This window comes from Protopterus annectens, chromosome 3.part1 (genome assembly GCF_019279795.1).
Source record: "Protopterus annectens isolate FY-2018-M chromosome 3.part1, PAN1.0, whole genome shotgun sequence".
NCBI classification, from domain to species: domain Eukaryota; kingdom Metazoa; phylum Chordata; order Ceratodontiformes; family Protopteridae; genus Protopterus; species Protopterus annectens.
Genome location: NC_056732.1, coordinates 134,782,819 through 134,801,186, shown reverse-complemented (window position 1 = coordinate 134,801,186; position 18,368 = coordinate 134,782,819).

Sequence of the window (18,368 nt, the reverse complement as noted above, 5' to 3'; positions counted from 1 at the left end):
CAAAAGAATAATTTGTAATGGGAGAAGAAAATTACTGATGAATACTTTTTCCCCACTAATGATAAAGTAGGTAGAAACTGCTGAAGCTTAAGCATTGAAACAGATTTTTGCTTTCCTCTTTTTTAAGAAACACACACTGACTGACTAAACATGTGACACCTTGGTTTCAGAAAACCTAAGCCAGTGCAATATCCTTCTTATAAAAGATGCCAGATGACATCAACAAGGCCTTCAAATATAGAAAAGCCACCTGCCTTCATTTTGTTGATGTCTTTGAGACCTTTGAATGGGAATACCATAATTTATCATGTAATATTTAGTCACCACCTTAAGTGTTGTGCATCTTTCATTAAGTTTTGGATGACTGATTCTTCAGTGTATCAACTGTTGCTTTGTCACAGGTAATGCTTAATTCTGACTCCAAGGTCCCACAACTTGAAGGAAAGATAAAAAGATGATTTTCAAACTTACTTTAATCTTCTCTTCTCTTCTCTTTGTACTTCTGTGACCTTGGAGTTAAAATACTGAGACATCCAGATATGTGGAGCAGAGCTCCTAATGTTGGGGATGATGAATGTTATACTTAAAGCATTTTGAGTCCTGACTAAATGGGACTCACTGTTTCATTACAGACTCTTTTTCTGCATGGCAACACAAAGTGCTAGCAAGGAATTTAAAAGTGGCAAGGTTTAGAAACAGCACCCTTATCTGATCTACCAATATTGCTGACCAGATATAGATGATATGAAAATCAAATGTAAAATACAATAAAATAATATATGTAAATGTGAAAGTGTAGACCTGCAATACAAAATGGGAGATCCTCAGGGAAGCAATACTAACTCTTATCTCAGTTTGTTAAATGCATGTAACCTAGAAAACAGATGCTGACTTACAGCAGCCCACAACTTTATTTGGCTATCTGAAACTTTCAGAACTCAAAAGACACACAGTAAATATAACTGCAGCAGATTTTAAAACCCTCAGGTTGTTTAAAAGTAAATGTTCTTAAAAATAAATGAGAAAAAATCAATATGATGCCACCTGGAAAAGTTTGACACATAAATAATTTAAGCAGCTTTACACTGTTCATACCCTCTAAAGACAGCTTGAGCTGAGTAAATACAGGAGCAGGTCTATTTAAAAGTTCAAGTAGGTTCATGACGGTATTGTAATCCATGTCAGCAAAAGTTAAAGCAAGAAAACAAAGTCAGGTGAAGAAAAATTACACTTTTGACAATACAAGACCAGCAATGGATTAGGTTCAGGCATTTCTCACATTTAATTTTTGTCCTTGCACACAATTTCTACATGACTGGCATTCAAGAATTACAATGTTGTAATAAATGCCAGCCACTCTTGCTATTTATAGCTGATATGGCAGCTTTGCTGTATTCAAAGTGCAAGGCTTATTGCCTTTTTCGAATGACACGGAATATAAACTGTATCATTTCCTACAGTGTGCCTTAAGTAAATGTATTCTACCATATTCTATTACCCAACATGCTAATAATTATGAAAACACAAGTCAGTGTAGATTACATTTTTCATTGAACAGGTGTCTCAAAGAAGTGGTAAAGCAAAAGTTTGGAAATGTTCCATTCCTACAAGTCATAACAATGTAAAGGGATTATTTCCTTCTATTGAATTGCCAGCTACAAAAAAATTGACATTCGTTTGCTCCTGTGCAAATAAATGAAATGGTGTCACCACTCCTTTTGAAATGTGTTACACTCAGGCTAAGACCTGATGTACCCATATATTTTGGCTATGCATTTCTTATTTATTGCATTATGCCATGCTGCTTCGATAGAGAGATGAATATGCAGCAATGTAATGCATTGATCTGTAGCACTGAGATTAGCATATTGTAAATTACATGAGGTACAACTACTTATTTTACAATACTTCTGGGCAGAGCATATATGTAACACCTGCAACCATGTCCATACTTTGTTAAGTATTCTCACATAAGTTCAAGTTGAACTTCTGAACCCTCGATCAAGTAATCACAAGTTAATAGAGTACCAAAACTTTAAACAACACTGTCAATTTGTCTGATATTGTTTTGACCAATGAGGAAGTACATTTGCTTAACCATGGTTTCAGTTTTGTATCTGCAAGGAAAGATAATTTGGTGAGGACAGTAACTAATGTAAAATGATGTAGTTGTAAACTGAATTTAAAATGTATTTTAAATTATATAAATTATGTTATTATGGCAGATGCAAATGTTTTTAAAGAGAAATATATATTAATCCTGCTTTAACACCTGCTGTACAGGTTTTTGAAACAGCAGTACATAAAGATTTTAAGTATATTTTACCTAGTAGGGTAAAAAACAAGTTTACAATTTGTCTAAACATGGAAAGTGTTGTTTTAAAAGGCTTAAGGGATTAAGATACATGAAAACAGAGAAGATGTTATCTGTTGTCTTCATGAAACAAGTGATCATGAAATGAAATGTTATCAGATAATTAATTATAACAATACATACTTAAAAGACAACACTTTAGAAATACATCAAGTTTATAAATACATTGACAATATGTTAAGTGGGTTGGTTGGAAATAGTGATACAATGGTACAGGAATATGATTTTTAACAACAGAAAAAACATAGACATGAAATTTTGTTCATTATTCCAAAACTGCACAAAGATGTTTCTGAGCTCCCCTTATGACCTATAGTGCTGCATATAACAAAACTTAATATCTATTGCTTTTGTTTTGGATACAACTTATTTAATCCGATTGTTCAGAGGGTTAGATCTTATATTAAAGATTCTTGGCACTTTTTAAATGTCAAAATGTTTTCAATCAGTGTTAGAGTGCAAGAAGATTTTTCACCAACAGTTGATGTAGCAACCCATTGTTCTGTAATCTCCCATGAAGGGGGGGGGGGTTAGAAATGCTGAGAAGTTTTTTTTTTGGCAACATTTATGTCTATAGCTACTTTTAGGACAGAAATGCTTTGCAAACTAATGGAGTCGGTTCTTGACAATATTTCTTTTGTATTTGGAAAAGATATCATTAAAGAGGTTAGAGGGATTGAAATGGGGGCTACCATATCCCTTTCCTTTTCCAATTTGATTGTGGAAGAGTGAGAGGAGACGTAGCTGTATAAGAAGAAAGATTCTGGCCTGGATTCAGAGAGAGCATCCTATACTCATGGAAACTGCTCTGTCCAAAAGTAGCAGTTTTCATGATCGTGGGAAATGGAACTCAGAGAGAGATGTTAGCCAGAATATGGAAAGACCTCATTGCTGGCTAACTCGGATGTCACTGACTCACGTAGTATTACTGCTTGTTCTAATCAGCACTGGCAGCTCATGTATTACATTGACACAGGCACCCCCTTCATTTGTGTGTGTGTGTGTGTGTGTGTGTGTGCGTGTGTGTGTGTGTGTGTGTGTGTGTGTGTGTGTGTGTGTGTGTGTGTGTATATACACACACACACACACACACACACACACACACACACACGCACGCGCACACACTCACATACACACACACACACACACGCACACACACACAAACGCACACGCACACACACGCACACACACACACACACACACACACACACACACACACACACACACACACACAGAGACACACACACACACACACACACACACACACACACACACACACACACACACACACACACACACACACACACACACACACACACACACACACACACATACTCACCACTATACTTCTTACCTGCCCTGGAGATTACAAAACATCCCTGATATAGACTCATATTTTTTCCTGCCTCTCATAAATTACAGATGACTACAGTCAGTCAATAATATCAGACATTAGAGTTTCATTCTTATTGTTCAAAAAAAAATGAATCCTGATGCTAGACCTATTGCTCTATTAACTTTTCAGCATAATAATGAAAAATATCTCCCTCATGCTATCTAGTTTACCTTCTGGAGAAGTCCTGAGCATGACCATTATGCATGGCAGTCCCTCACTTGCAAGTCTTAAGAATATTCAAACCAGATGCCACTAGCACAAAAGGTAGCTTATTAACACAACAGTGCTGTAGCTCTTTGTGCCATTAGGGAATATATGGTGTTGAGTGTTGTATTGTAATTTATTTTATGAATAATCATCTTATTGTTCAGTAAATATATTCTCTACTGGCAAAAAGGAGTTGTCTTCTATTCTAAGGGTGTAGAGTTTGAAATTTTATCTATTTTTTTTAAGTGAGTAGGGATAATATCAAAGAGTGGACATGGTGTCTAGTGTTTCTTGCAACTCCCTGTTGACATATTGACACTTGAAATGTCAAGGGTTGAAAAGCCCCACCCAAAAAAGACTGAAAACCTAAAGAAGAGCGAATCTTGAAAAATCGATCTTCTCCTTAAAACTTCTTTTTGCAAGGAGGTTAAGCCCCCTGCAACACCCCTATGGTGAGGGGAAGCCTTCCACAACACTGAACTTATATATACCAACTCCAAGATAACCATATCTCAGAGAAAAGGGAATATTCCAAGAAATGGCATCTTGGACTTAGTATATGTAAATCTGTTCTTTCGGCCATTCGACCTCTGCATTTTGGGATTCACTGTAGTGGGTACTGACATTTCAAATGAGTACTGTCTCCTACCCCTCTCCCCAGTACTACAGGAGATACTCAATCAAGTGGACTTTGAAGGTATGACATCCATCCCATACACACACACACACACACACACACACACACACACACACACGCACGCACACACACACACACACACACACAAACACACACATATGCATGCACACACATGCACTCACACATGCGCACACACTCACACACACACATATGCACACACACACATGCGTACACACACAACACACGTGTGCACACACACATATGCATGCACACACATGCACACACAAATGCGCACACAAACACACAACACACATGCGTGCACACACACACACACACACACACACACACACACACACACACACACACACACACACACACACACACACACACACACACACACACAGTGTAGCCATAAATAACAAAATGAAGTGCTTTGATTCATTTCATCAAAAATTGTAACAGAGCACTTTCTTTTGCTATCTAAATTAAGAAAAGGTCATACATAATTTTTTTTTAAAGAGAACATAAAGGGATGGCTTCATGAACATCCATTTTTCATGGATTGCACAAAACCTTCAACATTACAATATCAATCCATGATACACACCAACAGCATGACATTTAGTTTTCATTAAATGGTTCAACATACTGTGTAGAGCCGCCAAACAAAGATAAACAGCAGAATATCCTATCCTATTGAAAGTGCAGTCAGCTGAATTGCATGCTAATGAACCAGCCCAATATAGTGGACTTATTCAAGAAACTATAATGTAACTATGTAGAAATGGTGTAGCCCGTTGCCACAAGCATCAAAACCTATTAGAATACAGCCACCATCACACTTAGAAAAAATAACAATGTTAGGGGATGCTGCTACCCTCTTGCATGTGTATGTGCAACAGGCTCAGAACTATGCTGCTGATAGACCTCATCCAAGAGAAGAAGGATGTTCAGAACACACATAGAACATTTGTTTGGCATGATGAAGTCAAGGTTCCACTGTCTAGACATGTCAGCGGGTTCCCTGTAGTATGACTCATGCACCTGTGCAAAAATTCTCACAGTCTGTGACATCTTGAGGAAACAGCCGCAATAGGGACAGCAAGGGCCAGGACCACATATGCCTGGAGCACAGGCAGTGGCAGTACCTCTGGCACATATAGATGATTCTGAGGGAGAGCTTCCAACTACAGAGGTAGCTGGCAGATGTAAGCATGCATAATATGCCCTTGTCCTGGCTAAAAAGCAAAGAATAGCACACACACTCACAACCTAAGACTCAAAGGTCAGCATGCATATACCCAGCAACTAAGAGGTAATTGATAGCACATGCACTCTCACCAGCAAAGGAATACACATAACAACTTAAGAACATACAAATATTAAAAGTGAAGCCATCTGATGTCCACAAATACTAATTACCCATGTGATGTGTGTGTATGGATAGCATTAGACAGAGACAGCACCAAAGCACACGAATCATAACTTTGGTAATGTCAAGGTAAGTGTGGAACCTGTAGTATATGAAGAGATGTGTGCATCAAACATATATGCAACCCTAAGTCAAATTAATTCCATGGCACAGTCATCATCATTCTCACAAGGTGGGATGGGGGGTGCAGAAGGCCAAGGGTGACACCAAAGACATATGGATGCTGACCCTCCCCCAGCAGGTGTACCATTACAGACACTGCCTGACCCAATGATTCACCCACACAGTTGAGACAGTCACACAATATCAAATGAAAACACAATACTCTGAAATTTCACAAGTGTGTGTGTGTGTATCTTATATACACAAGACATGTAGGTAATTGTCACTCTTATTTCAGCAGTATACATTAATGACAACATAGCTGACATAAGTCAGCAGTATATGTGTATTTCCTAACATAACAATGACCTTACTCTGTCATATCAACAAATATGGATTTGCACAAAACCTTCAACATCACAATATCTTCTCTGACACAGAATAAGATGCTAATCCTATCTACACTGCCCTGTCAGAATGTAAAGTCAGATTTTTGCAGTGGCATTTGCATTAAGTACTGTGTCCTTTAGACTGTCTCAATAGATAGGTAGGGTGTTCTAATCTCACAGCAGTCAACTTGTTTGTGTGTGCATGGAGTTGTGCAAATATGACCTTAACTACTGCTGTCCACAATACAGTAGTAGCCTGGAGTTAATTTTATACTGCAGGACGAGTCCACATCAATTTCAGACCCTTCTCCTAACATCATCTTCTCTGCATCATCACAATGATGTCATCCTGTATAAATTGCACTCACATACAATGGAAGTCAGAGTTCTGCAGTGGATCCTGCATTAAGTACTGCACCATCTAGACTGCGTAGGTAAGGGGTTGTAATCTCACAACAATCAACATGTCTTTTTGATGGTGGGTATATTGCATCACTGAAGGATTAATTTAACAGGTATACTCATTTGACTCACACTTGTGAGAAACATTTACATGGTTAGATCAATCCCACATCCCCTTTTCAGTCTGTCCACAAATGTATACTGTCTGCAACACACTGATAGTGTCATCATTTCAATAATGCACTTTCACACCAGTAAAGTCAGACCTCTCCTGTTGCGCATGTGTATAATACATTGCTTTGTAGATTGTATCAGGTGATATATGGGGGGTTTGAATACAGCACTGAGATTCTCCTGATTGTGTGTTTGTGAATGCAAATAACTACAAGATTAGCTAACACCTGTCAGTACTACATTTAGACTTGCACATACCTGTGGAAGTTATTTTTGCATACAGACCTTCTTTGCATGACAAAGTGTATGCCATCCTTTCAAAGATGCAGTGTTGTTCAGAAGCAATCATATTATTCCTGTGGTTCATGTGTATAATGCACTAGTTTGCAGATTTTGCCAGTACATAGGTAAGGAGTTTGAATACAGGAATGACTGTCATTTGTGAGTGTGTGTTTCTTCCTCTTACTGTGCAGTGAAGGCTGCAAATACATATATGGTGCATATCTATAAAGTGTGCTTTTGCTGTGCAACCACTTTTTAGCAGAAACATGACGGCAATATACAATGGTGATGTCATACATTGAAATGTGCAGTGTCACAGGTGTCAAATAAATCTGCATTTACACTTGTGCTTCAGCAAGGCTTCATTAGCATGTGATATTCGCTATATATTTAAAATCCTGATGTCACTGCTTACAGTCAGTGTACATGCTGTTAACAGTGTTGTCATGCACATGTGTTATGTTCATATATAGATGTTGTTTCCTGTTACGATAGTTTATTCTACATTTCCTTTGTAAAGGCTGTATTGAAGACTGATGCTGTCATTTGAATAGATTGTCATTCCATCACAGCTGTAGTGGACTGAGGACATGAGACGATGTAATGTGTGTTGCAGCCTAAGTAAGGCATGTGTTCCAATACAGGATTATATCCACATTGTTCATAATTGTTGTTCTACCATCACAGTGATGACAGCAAGGGGCTACAGATGTGTTTGGGTTTACCTATCATCAGGCAATGTTGTCTGGCATACTGCAAGAGTCTTTCTAAGTAATTACAGGGACACATATTCCTTGATTCATACACATAATGTAATGCTTTCATACAAGCACAAATATTAAAATTGGCAATGCACTTATATCATAGCACATACATTGATTCCACTATAGTGTTGATTTTATCAGCTGTTAGGCAAGTGTTCCAAACCAGTACTGAGTGACTGTAAGCATTTGTGTCCTTAACTGTTCTGTAGGAATGGCATCCACCCCAAGTATACTTTGTACATATAGAGTGGCAGAGGTCTCCCCCATCAATTTTAGCAGATAAACTTTATGAGTAGATAAAGTACATTTGATTCAATTACTTCACATAGTGGAGTTCAAAGGCTGTGATAACAGCTCCACTGTAGAGAATGTGATTAATAGCCATCTTGTTATTTGGAGGAGTTGTATTGATGTTCAGTTATTGCATAGGGATTCATTTTGTGTGAATGCACTGACATCACACAATGACCATTACATCACGTCCATCTTATCACTTGATATGTTACATGAACAATGTGAATGTAGTTTTGAATTTGCTGATAGTACACATTTGTTCTGCCAATGTAAAGGTGAGAGCATTACCTTGGCTCATGTACTGACTACTGTGGTGTACACGGATGTGCTCCAGTTCTTAGGTGGTATGTGAAAAGGTGTACAGAGAAGCCATCGTTGACCATGGAATATTGATATAGGACTGATCACAATTGTGTGCACATGAGCATACTCATTTTAATTGACATCAGTCTAGCATGCTGATATGACATTCATTCTCAGGGATCCTTTCCTAATTCACACATTAATTTCATTTGTTTGTCACAATACCCATTGCTACCTCCTTTGGCAGATGCCAACAATGCACAGCTCTGGGGAATACATTGTATTGTGGTATGGGGTTTGCATCTGTTCTTATCTGATGGAACAATAATCATTTCGGGCAAGAGTGCCCTTCTGCAAGGGTATTGTGTATATCACAGTCTGCTACCATATTTGTAACACCACACACACATTGACATATGAGATTCATAATTTTTAGAATACTGAGATGCATAATTGCCTTTAAGAGTGATCCTCCTCTTATATGTGCTAGGCCTTTTTCTGTGGCGTATATAGTTGATGCACAGGTGAGTGTTGACATTTATGGCATGTTCAGTCATACTATATGGTAGCCAGGTACTTTTATGAATGTACTGATTGTTTATTTAGTTCTAGTTCAGTGTTTGAACCACAAGATGGTGCTGTTTCTAAAGAGTTGCTTTAGTGATGTAATTTCCTTTTGGGCCACATGATTTTATGGAGGGTTATTTAAACTGTGTTTTTTCCCTTTGTTCTTGTTGTCTGAAGAAGCTCGTTTTAATAAATATGGATGAAAGCGCTTACAACATTTAAAATTTAGTGTATGATTCTTGATTTACCCTTCTGCTTCTCATTAGTACTTGTATTATTAGTTTTTGTGGCATTTTATTGGCTTTTAGTAAATAAGAATGTAGCAGAGAAGCTAATACGGCAGAAGAGTATAGTAAATTTATAGTGCAGCAAACAGCTCAAAAACTGTTCATAATGGAATAAATTCAAACAAAATGAGAAATGATTAGGTTTTGCAGAAAGTAAAATAATTATGCCAGACAAACTTTTCTTAATTACAGCCTATTGAACAAGGAACCCCAACTTTTTTTTTTACTACCATAACAAGAAACTCTAGTTAGGACACCCAGCCTTCAAGAAGACTTGTGTTACCATATCATCTGCAAAATAGCTTCAAACTGCAGTCTGAATTTACAGTATGTATATGATAAATAGGGTCTACTTCATGTTGTCGAAGGCCAACAATATCGAAGCTGATATTGTCGGCACCAGATTAGCGAAAGCTAAAAACATTGAATGTTTAAACAGAAATCTCCATAAGGGGCGATTTCCATTTAGTTCAATGTAGTGCGGTCTTGGAATTGGTATATTTAAGTAGGTGGGGTGTGGGGGTGCAGGGGGGCTTGCTTGAAAGTACTTCTGACATAGCAAATCCAAACCAAGAAAATCTAAAGGTTTTACTGCTCAATGCTTGGAGTCTAAACAAAAAACTCCACTCCCTAGAAGATCTCTTCACCCTAGAGAATGCTGGTGTCTGTGCGGTCAATGAGCCATGGTTTAAAGCCATGGAGAGCACACCAACAGTGCAAGGTTATAATGCCTTCCACACATGTAGACAAGCAACTACACAGGGACTAAAGGTGGTGGTGTCTTTATTTACATCAAAAATAAATATACCTCAAAGCTGGTCAAACAGGACAATGCACTTGAGGTATCCACGTTCAAATCACCATAAGCAAAATCCAATAACACTTCCTTGCAAGCTATAGGTCCCACTCTATGACCCAGGAAACCCATGCCACATATTTAAACTTACTGGAAACACTCACCATCTAACCCAATACCATATTCATGGGGGACTTTAATTACTCTACTATTAACTAGGAATCCTATACAACACCAAAAGTACAGGCACAGTGATTCCTGGATTTTGTAAACACAGACTCCCTGAACTAGATTGTCAGTGCACCAACTAGGGGTGCAACCATACTGGATCTAGTCCTCACAAGTACTGGCAAGTGTTGCACACCCTTTAGTGTAATGTATTCCCTGGTAAGGTCAGATCACAAAATGGTCTCCTTTGAAGTAAAAATAAAACCTGGACCCCCAGCTAAACCTGGAATATTCAGGAACTACTTTAAAGCCAAGTTCCTGCTATTAAGTGATAACCTGGCAAAATGTCAGGCCCCATAAACCTTGAGAACACTGCTGCTTCTGCATAACTGTTCACAGAAACCCTGTATAAGCATGTTAATAGCTGAAGAGAGGCAGCTGTATCTACCAGGAAGAAGTACAGAACTAACTCCAAAAACAGGCCACCCTGGTGGAATCACAACAACAATATGCTGTATAACAGAAGAAAGAAAATCATGGCAAAAATTAGGAGGTGCAGCACATAGCAGGATAAAAGCACTCTCAACAAACTAAACAAATAACACAGAGGGTAAATACAGTCTAACAAAGCCAAATTTGAGTTAAATTTGGCCTCCCAGGCCAAGGACACCCACAAGGCATTTTTTAGCTATGTCCTCAACCTCAAAGGCCATGCACAATTGTATGCAGAGCTCATTGTAAATGCAGCCACCTATACTGAGCCAGAAGACATAGCAAACCTAGTGGCTGACAAATTAATCTCAAACTTTACCCCCCCCCCCATCTTTCCCTCAGGAAATACCATCAAATATAACTCCCCCTGCTATCATTAGTGAACAGGTCTTTAATGCTCTCTCTGTCTCTAATGCAAAGAACATTGCATCAATAGGCCCAGGCAATATCCCAGAATGCCTTCTAAATAGCATGAAACATGACCTATCATGCCCTCTGGAATTGCTATTTAACTGTAGCCTCTAAACAGGCTTCATACTTCATGAATGGATATCAACAACAGTCATCCCTTTCCACAAAGGTGGGCCATTTACAGACCCTGGAAACTACAGACCTATAGATCTCACTTATGATCAACAGTGATATAGTAAACCTCCAGACACTTGACCTAACCCAGTTTGGTTTTGTCAGGGGGAGGTCATGCCTACAAAACCTGGTGAACTTTTATGAGAAAGTCACCAAAGCAATGGATGATGGCAAAATAGTTCACACTGCCTACCTTGATCTGGCCAAGGCATTTAACACCATACCCAACTCAGGCATTGTTGACAACCTGAAGAGGTTAGGTAAAAACCTGTATGTCTTACAGACAGGACCAAGGAGGTTAGAATTGGGGAATCCACCTCTACAAAGAGCCCAGTCACAAGTGGAGCCCCACAGGGATCGGTCCTTGGACCACTCCTTTTTGGCATTTACTTCTCTGAAGTCAAGGTCCATGTCACTGGTCTCTGGCTGACTAAATTTGCATATCATTGCAAATTAGGAGTTGTCACTAAATCCCACACTGACACAAATGTTCTCCAGGAAGGGCTGACACAGATAAACAACTGGTGTCAGAGCCATGGACTAAAACAAAATGCCAAGAAGTACATAATAGTATCCCTCGAGAAGTCATCCACCCCAGTAACTATCATATTGACAACACACCCCTCAGAGCTGAACCAGTAGTCAGGGACCTAAGGACACACATAGACAGTAATCTAGCCTTTGATCATCACATATCTACAGTAGTGAGGAAATCATTCTATGTTGCTCAACTTATAAACAAAGGTATGGCATCTAAGTCCAAGGAAGTCATTGTTTCACTATATTCAGCATTCATCCGACCTGTCATTGAGTACAATGCCCCATTTGGTATGCACCTAATCAGGCATATCCAACAACTGGAATGTTCACAGAGGTTCCACACTAAAAGAATACAGGGCATAAGTAAAATGTCCTATGTAGACCGCCTCAAGGCCATATCCCTGTATTTTGTCTCCTACAGGCTTTTGAGAGGATATCTATGCCTGGCATACAGGGCATTGTCAGACGCCACTCTGATGGACCTCCTGCATATCAGCAAAGCAAACAGCACCATAATTACCCATTCTAAAGGCATAAACCTTGCCTGTGATATAGATAGGTCCTGCTGGAGAGACAGATATGTATCCCAGAGGCTACTTCATCTCTGGAACAGGGTCCCCATCCATGTAAAACAGAATTCCTCCTTAACCCAATTCAAGTGCAACTTGGACAACTAAATGAAGAACAGGAAATTCATCCCTGGCTTGGGACCTATGCCTCTAATAGACACAGTCAACCTGTAAATGGTTCATCTCCCAAGCCCCTGGTTACACTTATCATGGGTATCAGAACTTGTAAGAGATTTGGGATGCATGGCTAGGCTTAAAAAAGTCCTTGTGGTCATTAGCCTAGCAAACTCCTATGAACCTTTTCAGTGGAATGAGGGGAAAAGGGGAAAAGGGGAAAAAGAAACAAGTAGATACAAATAAAAAGTCAACATATGAGGGCCTGAATCTTGAAAAAATGTCAATGATAATATAATTTTCTCGGTACTAGTTATGCGATTATGAGATAATGAAATTAGGTAATCAGCATAGGCAATTAAAGTATACTTAGTATGCTCTATACAAATAGGATAAAATCTTTTTTTCAAAATACAATAATATTCAATAATTAATAATGTGAATAAAATGATTGCAGACAAGGGATGTCCCTAATTATCCCTGCCAATTGTTGTAATACATTAACTTATTACATATTTTAATAACTGCATTAGTATTCATATAAGTTCCAAATTATTTATGCATAATTGCAATAATATTCATTGCAGAATCTAAGGTTTGAGTATATGTGTGCTCTACTATTAACAATATTAAATATTTTATCCATATGCCTAATAATATGTGAAAAGTTTGTTTATATGTGCTGTATTCTAACATTAATAATAACAACCAAAGGAGTGTATTAGCATTAGATCTTCCTATAAGGAAAATATATATATATATATTCTAATGAAACAAGACATTTTTAGTTGATAACTTTAACAATAAATCAAAAAAACAGCATTTAGAATGCAAATAGAACAATGATCTATAAACTCATTAAATTTCCATTGTTGGTTTGTGTAGGAATAGACATTTGTAACAGCAAGTTATTTTTTTAAAGACCAGAAAGGTTGTTTTCTTTAAATGCTTTACTGACCTCTGCAATATCAATTGAATTAATTGGATACCATTTCACATTACATGAGTTTAAACAGCAAAGAGATAGGAATTGGTATCTAAAATCCACTAATCATATACCTTGAGAAGTCAGAAAATTATCTAATTTATTTTACATAAAAGAAAGTATATTTTACATCTTTATATGTTTTTTTTATTTTTGTCATTGTTTCTTTTTTTAAAAAATCTCTCTGCTTACAGTCATATACTTGTTATAGAGGATAATAGCTTAGAAACAATTCATAAGTATTTATCTAAATACTTTATTTATTAGACTATTGTAATTTTTTTCTCTGAAATTATTTTATTGTTGCAAAAATCACAATTTTAAGAGAATATTACTATAGATTTCACAGTTTTTGAACATTTAGTCCAAGATAAGTAATAACATCTAATGGTTTTAACACCATCAAAATTTTGAGACCATGGAATATTACTTTTCCTGTGAAGATAAATGCTGTTCAAAGTAGATTAAGACATAAAAATGAACACTCTATGGTTAAAGTAAGGACAATACATAATATTACCACAACAATTAGAAACAAATAATAGCAGGGAGTACAAAACTCACTAAAGGAGGAACATTTTTGTCTATGAGATGTTTGGATATATTTTTACTCTAAGAGTTGTTTAGTTCTATAAGTCATTAAGCTGTTATTTAGCCATAAATCACTGTACAGCTAAACCATGCCTAACCTGATATGAAAAAAATGTGCTAATCTTAAATCTATTGTACTTGAGAAAAAAAGACTGCATTCTAGTTCATACAAGGACATATTATAGCATCATTTTAATCAGAGGCCAAAAAAAAAATCTTGCAGCAATTTTATATTCAAAAAGGCTTAAATAAGAACTATAAGATTCATATTATTATTCTTAGTAAAAATGGCACTCTACCAGCGATTTTAGGATGTTAATGACTAGTTAACTTACCTATAAAATAAATTAAATAAAACATATCAGTGGCGGTATAATTTTATACAGAATTAAAACACGTTATTTCCCAGTAGGAGCATAATTATGCACTTAATTTAAAACTTTTCAGTTTTAATATGTAAAATCTGATTTCCATGTTGCTGCATCTCCTTTAAAAAAAACATAGATGATTCCTTTTGTGAAGAAATGTAAAAAAAAATCCTTGTGCGTCATACAGAATGTATACAAGTGAAGACAGGAGAAACACATGCTAGTCTAAACAGTCATAGTAATATATACAATGTAATACTTCCTATGACAAGAAATATATTACAAATGTATAAAACTTCAGATCGTTAAAAATAAAACAAAATGAAAAGAAAAATATATAAAAAAAGCACAAATGAAAAATACACGTGAGATAATCTATGCAAACATAAGTGATAAATCATGAGAGGAATAGCAACAAGCTCTGCAGAATGTACAGTTCTAATGATTAATATGTTTAAATAGCAAGTTCTTTTTCTGATTTTCAAAAATGCAAGGAAAACTTTTCCAAGCAACTTGTTATTTAACTGGACAAGTAAGTCTAGTTAATATTTTCCCAATAAAGTTTTCTGAAGAGTAGCAAATGATCATCTTTGATTTACAGTTTTAAGAGTCAAATCTGTTAAGATGGATATAGTTACTTTGTCCACAATTTTCTTTTGCATAAATATACCAGAAATATGATATATTTATCCCCTGATTTAAGAAACTTATCAATAATAGATAATTGCATTATATACATTTGTAAATTTGTAAGTGATACATGAAAGTGATCTAACTGAGAAGATTTAGCCATTTTTTTTGAGAAATATTTTTGAATTTAATAAAAGTGTTATACATTTCTAGCTTGTGCATATTATCCCATAATTTAGGAGTACCCGTAATCCTTCGTTTTTTACATTTGTCTATTGTTTCACAATTTTGTAGCTTTGTATCTAACTTCGGTTGAGCATTATGTTTTATAGTCACTGTGATTGTCTTTGCAGAAATTGAATAATGCTATAGTGGCATGTACATCTGTTGTATTAAAAATCTGATATTTTTGTCATACAACATGTTGTTCCACTTCTAAAGCTCCATAGTAAGTATGGTGAATCAGCATTCACTGTATATGTCTTAAACCTCTGGAGCGACTTCCCACAATGCCAGTTTATAAAATTCCAAGCATACAAGTGTTTCATCACTCACTGCAAAGCTATCTTTGTGGCAATTGGTCATGTAATTGATTGAGTCATTGGTATTCTGACCATTGCAAATGGACAAATGCATTCCATAAATATTGAATGTAATACAACATAATATGAGTTAACTATAGAATTTCACATGCATGCAACTGTATTGTATACCTGTTGTTTAATTACTGTTGTGAAGATTTGGTGAAGATCAATTAAGGCTACCAGCCTAGCCAGATAGACTTTTGGAGATAATTTTGTCATCTGTAAATATTAATGTAAACCACAGGCTTGTTGTCTTAAATGGTAAAAATAGTGTTACATGTGGAACTGGAAAAAATGTAACAGCAGTGCACTCTACTGACCAAGTAAAGCATGCTGTGACCCTTTGATGTTATAAGCAGAGAGAATCAGAGAGCATTAAGCATTTTTGTCTTGACCATCCAACTCATCAATGTCTTGCTCTATATGTAAGTTTATCTTAGACTTGTGTTTTCTCTTAGAAATAGCTAGAAACTAGAAAGATTAGACTAAGTGTTTTTCTGTGGTGTCAGAACTGTACTACTGAATTATTTTAAGTATTTCTCTGTGATCTCTGAACTCTTGACTAGCACCGTGTAGTAAAAAGTATTGTCCTGTGCTTTAACTATTTGTTATTAAATATTTTTAAACCCTTTCAACTGTGGCTGTTTTTTGTAGAGATAATTTAAGCTCTTTAGAGTACTTGCATGCCTTTGGTAAAATTGTACAAAGCCCCTTTAATAGCTTTAACCTTGGGCTATACTACCAATTGGATAATACTATTGCACAGTAATAATTGGAAACCCTTTTAAGGGCCTTTGAGTAGCTGATAAATATTAGTGGGTGGTGGCAGCTGGTACTACCATATAGACTGGGAAAAAGGGGCACAGCTGGAGAACCTGTGCCAACCTTCCCCAGGAGAGTCTGTGTGGTTGTATAAACTCTTCTCAAAGCATATGTGTGTGTGTGTGTGTGTGTGTGTGTGTGTGTGTGTGTGTGTGTGTGTGTGTGTGTGCGTGTGCGTGTGCGTGTGTGTGTGTGCGTGTGTGTGTGTGTGTGTGTGTGTGTGTGTGTGTGTGTCAGCTACTTGGGCAGGGACATGAAGCACTGGTTGGACAGAGAGTGTGCTGGAGGTTTTATCTTGCCCACTAGGCTGAGATCTGGACCCTATAGCTGTGCTAGTGGGGAGTCTTACTGGGGATGTGGAGAGCAAGGGAGTGACCAGCCCCATACTGACTGTGATCTCTGTGTGCTCTTAAGGGAAATTGCACTTTACTGTGTGTATTTGTTATCCTTTCCTCCTATACGAGATGCCCTTCACTGGTGTTAGTGGTGAGGATTGAGGATCCTTGATTGTTGGGCCAGGGTATGGGCATCACATATTAATTGTTTGGCAGTGGTGGGATATCCACACCACATATTAATTGGTTGGCAAATACTAATTGGCTTGTAGTGGTGTGTGTAGAGTGAATTCCTGTGGTTTGTGTACAGTGAGCTCTGAAGGTGTTTTGTGCTCTAAATCAGCCACGTAGTGAATACTCAAGAGTTCAGATCACAATTGTTTTATTTCTTTTGTTAGCTTAGTTAATTAGGGTGAGCAGGCAGCATGTCAGTAGAGGAGTATGGAAAGCTGCCAAAAAGCCAGCTGGCAGAGATGTGCCAGGCTAGGGGACTGGTGCATGGAAACCTGACTAAGGCAGACCTGATTGCAGCCTTGGTTACAGCTGCATCAGAAAACAGCAACCAGGAGGACAATCAGACTGGCAGTGGAGATATAATACCCTCTTAGAATGGACAGCTCACCCATTCTGCAGAGGACTTAAAAATCCATCTGCAGCTAAAGAGACTTGAGTTGGAGGCCAGGCATTTGGAGATAGAAGCAGCGGAGAGACTGAGGAGTCTACAGGCTAAGGAGAATGAGAACCTACTATGCCTGGAAGCCGAGGAAAAGGAGTGGCAGAAGAAGCATGAAAGGGAAATGCTGACTCTTCGCCAGAGTCATGGAGGTAATGGGGAAGGGAGTAACTGGACCCCAGAAGCACAAAATGTCAGTAATTTTCTTCCGCAGTTTAAAGAGGGGGATAATTTTGATAGTTTCATTCATATGTTTGAGAGGGTATGCAAACAGTATAGTGTTGACCAAAGGCTCTGGGTACAGTTCCTGACCCCCTTACTCCATGGTAAAGCTGTAACTGTTTTGTCAGAAATGTCTGATGTTGCATGTTTTGATTATACTGCTGTTAAAAATAACTTGTTAGAATTATTTAAGCTAACACCTGAAATGTACAGGAAAAGGTTTTGCAAGCATAGACACAAGTCAGATGAAAGTATGTGTGAATATGTTGCTGAACTGAGCAATT